The following is a 6,401-nucleotide window of genomic DNA, read 5'->3' on the forward strand; positions in this document are numbered from 1 at the left end:
CTTGTTCACACATGCACCTCACAGCGCACGACTGTTCCTCTCGGACGAGGGGGGGAGGGGTCTCAGGAGGCGAGACATGACCTAAAAATAAGAGAGGCAACAGAGTCCGACGCTAAGATGAGAATTTTTGCCTTCATATGAATCTTATAAGTAGTTCAACATTCATATCAACAAAGAAGCTAGGAAGAACAAGAACGGGTGAAAAGGAAACTAAATTAATTCTCTCAAATGATTAAACATTTTTTAATTGCGATTAATCAGATTTTCAATCTCATCTTTGACATTTTTATAATTTTGCATTTTAAAAATAAAAACTGTTAGGTTTTTATTTTGAATTTTTGTTCTGTTTTAAGCTGAGAGTACTTTACGTCCTGTGTGCTTTTATTTTGAAATAAAGTAAGGCCCTTCCTGTAGATGGAAGGTTATGACATGAAGTTAAGCACAGAAACAGGAAGTGGTCAGGGATCCCGAACTGAGGTCAAACAGTGTGTGATGTCATAAGGTGGATATTACTTTGGACTCGTCAGCTGAGCTGTCTGAGAGTTTGTTAAAGTGAAATATGACATTCAAAGATGCAGCAGTGTCCTTCTTTTAAATCACTGAGACTACAGGGAGACACTGAGGACGACTATCTACGGTGAGCCTGAAGGGACAAATTAACATCAAGTTATGAATTCCTTTCAGACTTTACTTAACACTAGAACTACCGGCATTCCATCACTACTAGAAAGGCCATAGCGGTCATTTTGACTGTTTACAAATTTTTTGCATATCATTTCAATAATCAATATCAAATATAAGAATAAATGGATCTGTAATGTTGTGAAAGGTATAATAAACTTCAGGACACAAACATTAAATTCTAATGAATTTGAAATTTGAATAGTTTATCGACAACTAGGAAACAGCAGCCGGCGTTTTTTGCGAATGGGAATGATCTCTGTATCATTCTCAGGTTCAATCTCAGAGCCAGTATCAGATGAAGAGAGACCAGGAGACATCACTTTCCGTATCCGAACCTGTGCCTCCATCAGACTCTGCCTCATCAAGGCTCTGGAGCCTCTGTGGCAGCAATCCTCCTCCTTCCTGACATTTCTATTCTGTTCTAAATCAGATCCTAATTTACTCTATTCTGCCTTTTCAATGTTGATTAATTCAAATGTATGTCTCCTATTCTTTCTATATGGTTTTAGGCGGGTAAGCTTTCTTTCCTCTTTGGCTAAAACAATAGTAAACAATAGTTGCTAGGCAACAGCGATGCGCACCTTCAAGTAGGGGTGGGCGATATAACGATCTTAGATCGTGAAGGATTTTAACTTGCTGACGATCTGCCAAAGCAGAGAGATCGTAGAACCGGACTAATGTGTTTATTTTACCATTCTGCAGTTTATGCTCTGACACAGACTCGTCTCCTCCCCTTCTGCTCCGCCGCGGTGAAAACGAAACTTCAAAGTAAAGTTCGCAAAAACAACTTCATCTCGGTTATATGCAACTGTTCTGATATTTTTCCAAACCAACACGCTGTGAGCAACAGTTGACTTATCTGCATAGTGTGCACAGTTAAGATTAGTCTACATCTCGGATAGCGACACGGAGAGACGTTAACAGTCAAAGACAGACAGAGCGGAGCTCAGACAGTCAGTGGAGATAAAACCCCGGTGTTTAAAATGTTGCTGTCGGTGTTTTCTGCTCTCTCTCAGTTTTTAAAAGTTACTTATCAAGCCTCTCCACCTGAAACTCACCTGTTGTGATAACTGAACCTACAGGGATTACACTAAACGATGTTACAAAGCAGCAGGCAGGTGAGAGTGAGTAACCATGGTGACTGTCTGTCTGTCAATCAACAATGTCTCGCCCCCTCTATGAATTAAACTCTTCTGTCAGTAAAACTTACTTTGATCATGTGTCACAGAATGAACACATCCTGTATTATGTTTGATTTTATACAAACTAAACTAAAGTTAGTCCAGTGATGTCATAAAAAACAACAAAGGCTGCAGAGCCTGTATGAAGCTACAGCTGGAGGAGCTCTGCAGGGCTAAAATAGAACAGAAACACAAGAACTTGAAGTCTACACGTTTTTAAATGAATGCATCACTGCGTGAAAATGTTCCTGATGAACATAAAAAGAGGACACATAACTAAATCATCATTTCAAAGTGGTGAGGAAAACCTTCAAATTGTGCATAAATATTGATCAAATTGAGGGAAATACATTTCTGTTGCTAAAGATGTTCTGGGTGAGAGACCTCCAGACCTCCTACAAAGATGTTTTTCAAATAGATTAAACTTGTCAGCACAGTTTTTGTGCATTTAAAAACATTGTACAGGGAAATAAGTTTGGTTGAACAGGTCAGTAACTTACAAATTTGTCTAAAGAACAGTATGAAAAAAATCGTGATCGTGATTTTGCCAAAAAAAAATCGTGATATGATATTTTTCCCATATCGCCCACCTCTACCTTCAAGAGTGGGAAAAAGTAGGGAATACCGAAATGATACACTGGCTATAATGCATGCAGTCAATATGACCGCTATGGACTTTCAAGGTAGAAATACTCAAAACTCTTTTGTGTTTTTGATAAAATAACAATGCTAGAATAAAATATAGACACATTTAGGAAAAGGCATGGTCCTGTAGTTACATAGGTTTTATTTTAAGTAAGTTATTACATTGCAAAATTAAAAAAACAGTCAAAATGACTGCCTTGGTCTTTCTAGTGTTAATCATGAACTCGTTAATGCCGACAGCTCTGATGATGACGCAGTTTCATAACGTGCACAGAGATCCCCGTGGTCGTGTGCATACTGTCTATGGTAAGTGTCTGCAGTCTTATTATTAGTTAAAATAAGACGCACCTCTTCAGCGCGTTTCTGTGTTCAGAGCGAGCGACATGTTTACGATGTATTCAGGATCGTAAGGAGGTTTGATACCCAGCCCGAGGGTCCATCACTCTTAGAATGATTCAAACGCTTTGAAAGAATGATGACGGACACATTCACCTGAAAACCTCTGGTGGAGCTGAACACACTTCTTACTGATGTGAGGATCAAACCTTCTCTTTGCACATTTGCTGAGTTTCCTGCCGCTCACACTCAAACGGAGACCGACGACCTTTGGGCCTATGGCTGAACAGGGTAGCCATTTTCTTTTTGTCACAGCCTTCAGTGTGTCTCTGAGCACTCTGTGAAGTGAAAAGCTGCCAAAACTTCACGCTTAGAGAGCGATTTAACACAAGAGGCCTCGTCCTCATGTAGGCGGGTATTTTTGAAAACTGAGCTTTTTCTGAGCTTTTGACCTTTCGTACGCAAAAGGCGTTTTAGGTCACAGTGAACGCACCTGAACCTGAACGTGGGTGAAGATGTTCAGAAACTCTTTTTAAGGTGTTTCTGAGTTTAGTTCTTGTAACGTCACACTGTGCACCGGTTTCTCCTCCGTGTGACGTTATCGTGTGACGCTGTCTCTTTAGTTTACATGAGATTAGTGCAATGGCAGACGTAACCAAACTAGCGCTGGTGCTAACGTTGCTAACTGGACTGGATGCCTGAATGGACGACGGAAGTCACTGCTGCTTCATACAACAACAAAAAAACCCCGCCTCTAACGGTTTTGAAAGAGACCCAGTTGGACTTCGAGTTGGTGGGACAACTTTGTGAATGAAACGGTCATTGCAGATGAAGAAAACTTAAGCGCGTCAAGAACATCGTTTTGACTTGACGTGCTCATGACAGCTGTAACGGTGCGTTTTGCGTTTTCATGTGGACAAATATCGTTTTAAGAGCTGAGCGTGTGTGGACATTTATTTTGTTTTTATTACAAATAAAGTTATTTTCATTATAACAGAAAAATAAACTAGACTGCCCGAACATTTGTAAAAACTAAATCCTGCCACATGAAATACAGCGACCAACAAACCAGAGAGATCGAGATCATGACCCATTGGGAGGTAAAGAAAGGTTTATTCACACATTCTAAAAACTGAGCCACAGTCTCAGTGTCTCAGTTAGGATATAAATTAGAAACATGAACATGAGGAGGGAATAAGTGAGGTAGTCAGGTTTTGTATTCAGCCGAAAAACTGCCAAAGCCACCGCACCCCCCCCCGCCCCCAAAACACAAACACGAGCCCTGAATTACTGATGGTTCAGAACGGGTCCACCCTCATTCAGTGCATAAATATCAGATCAGTCATGTTGCGTTCAGGTAAAACTGGAAATATAAACTCATTCTCTGCAACAGCAAATAACAATAGTTAAAGTAACTCCTTCAGTTTCACGGTGCGTCGTGCACGCTCGGGCTCTTACTACGGGATTTCCTTCATGATTGATATGGAGCTCAGCGTAAGTTCAAGCAGGAAGCTTAGCCCCTCCCTCTCTTCCACTCCCTCCGTCCCCCTGTTCTGGTGATCAGCTTATTCTGGGCGTTTATTCTTTAAGTAATAACCCAACCAGATTCTGCCACACCCTCTCTCCACCAATCATCCTGCTGCGGTCAGATTTTAAAATCTGTTCTCTCTCCTCCGCAGTCAGTCAGTCTTTTCAGTGCGATCGCTGCGACCCTCCTGTTCCCCTCCATTCCAGCTCAGCAGAGTTCAGATGCAGCTTCAGAAGTTTGGAGATTTTCCCTTCATGACATCACAAAGAGCAGTAACCCCTCCCCCAGGGTGGGTGACACTCCCACAGCTAGATGTTTGTTCTGCCCTCTGAGTCTGCCTTCTCACCGTAAACAATAGGACATGGGGAGAGAAAGCCCGAGTACACCCAAGCCCTTCCAGGGAGGGGGCGGGGTCAGACACAGCTCATTTACATATTTAAAGGTACAGACACAGAAACAGCCTGTTCTGAGCAGGGCTGAAATAGAGGGGTTTATAGACATGATCAAATACAGGATCAGAGTGGATTTAGAACAAGAAACTTCACACACATGTTTTGAGGAGCTCTGAGACTTATTTAAACTAGTTGAAGATAAGGAGAATATGTGACCTTTAAGATGTGAAAGGGTGCAAATTAAAAACCACCTCCACATTCACGCTTCTTTCCTGCATTAGAGATGAAATCAAAACCTGCATGCACATGAATAATTCTACATTCTGCTTCGAGCCCCTTTGACATGAATGCTGTTGAGCATATATGCCCTGATGTTAGCACGGGCTGCATCTTTAATTAGCTTCTTCTTTTTTTTATCCATGATGCACTGCAGTAACCGCATAGCCAGGTCTGCAGTAAGGTTCTTTGCGGGCGGATGTTTTCTTGACCTACAAAGTTTTCTCCTGGAATCAGCGTTAAATCTGGTTTACTGTGATCATCTGCAGGATTGTTGTGCATCTGTTGTTATGGAAACACTGATATCCTCCACATCCTGTTCTTCCCACACTTTGTAGAAAAAGACCAGGAACTGTTTGAAAATCTAAAGAAGAGCTTCATGTTTATACATTAGCAGGGCCATGGTTGAGCTGTGTGAGCGAGCTGCTGTTCTGTGTGTGTCTGCTTCGAGAGCTGGATATTTAGAAAAACAAAAACACCATCCAGGTTGTGTTACAGCGAATAAATTAATCCCAAATCAGTGCTTCAGTCTCTCTGGTATTTTTAAGGGAGTCTTAACATGATATGATACGATGCGACATGATATGAAACCAAACTAAACGACTACACCATTTAATTTTTTATGTATCCTTTATTTTAGCAGGGACGACCCACTGAGACCGAGGTCTATTTTCCAAAAGGTGCCCTGCAAATACAAATAACAGAAGAACTATAAACACAGTGAAAAGTAAAAACATAGACTTGTAATAAATGTTCATACTTGCAAACCAAGTCCATTTCAATGAGTTCACTTTTTCAAACCGTTTCATTTCCTTCTCTAAGGCTTGAAAAGTCTATAGACAGGAGAGTCATCAGGTAAGGAGGGACGCGACAACTGACTGTCCTGCATGTACATAAACAAATACTGGGCGGCGTTCTCCGTTGACCCAATGAGGGTCAGCCTGAAGATTGATACAGGTCACCATTAGATGAGGTTTAATCTTAATCGAGACTGGAAGTGATGAGAGGAGAGAGATGGGGTGACGTTCAGCAAAGGGCAGAGGTCGGATTTGAACCCAAGGCCCCTGCGAAGAGGACTTCAGCCTCTGTACATTGGAACATAACCGCTAGGCCTGATTTGACATTTTTAAGATGTGTTTTGTTCTGCATTCTTCGTCGACCCAATGAGGGCCGGCCTTCAGATCGATACGATAGGTCATGGGGTCACCTTGAATCTTTCAGTCACCGTTTACAGAAGTGAAATATTTCAATGAGCTCAAAAAGACTTTCACATAACGAATGATTTCACCTTTCTAAGATGTGTTTTGAGCTGCTGAACTCTAAAATAAATCAAATTCAAACAAAAGTTCTTTTGGTGAG

The sequence above is a fragment of the Labrus bergylta genome, chromosome 17 (genome assembly GCF_963930695.1).
Source record: "Labrus bergylta chromosome 17, fLabBer1.1, whole genome shotgun sequence".
Taxonomy (NCBI): domain Eukaryota; kingdom Metazoa; phylum Chordata; class Actinopteri; order Labriformes; family Labridae; genus Labrus; species Labrus bergylta.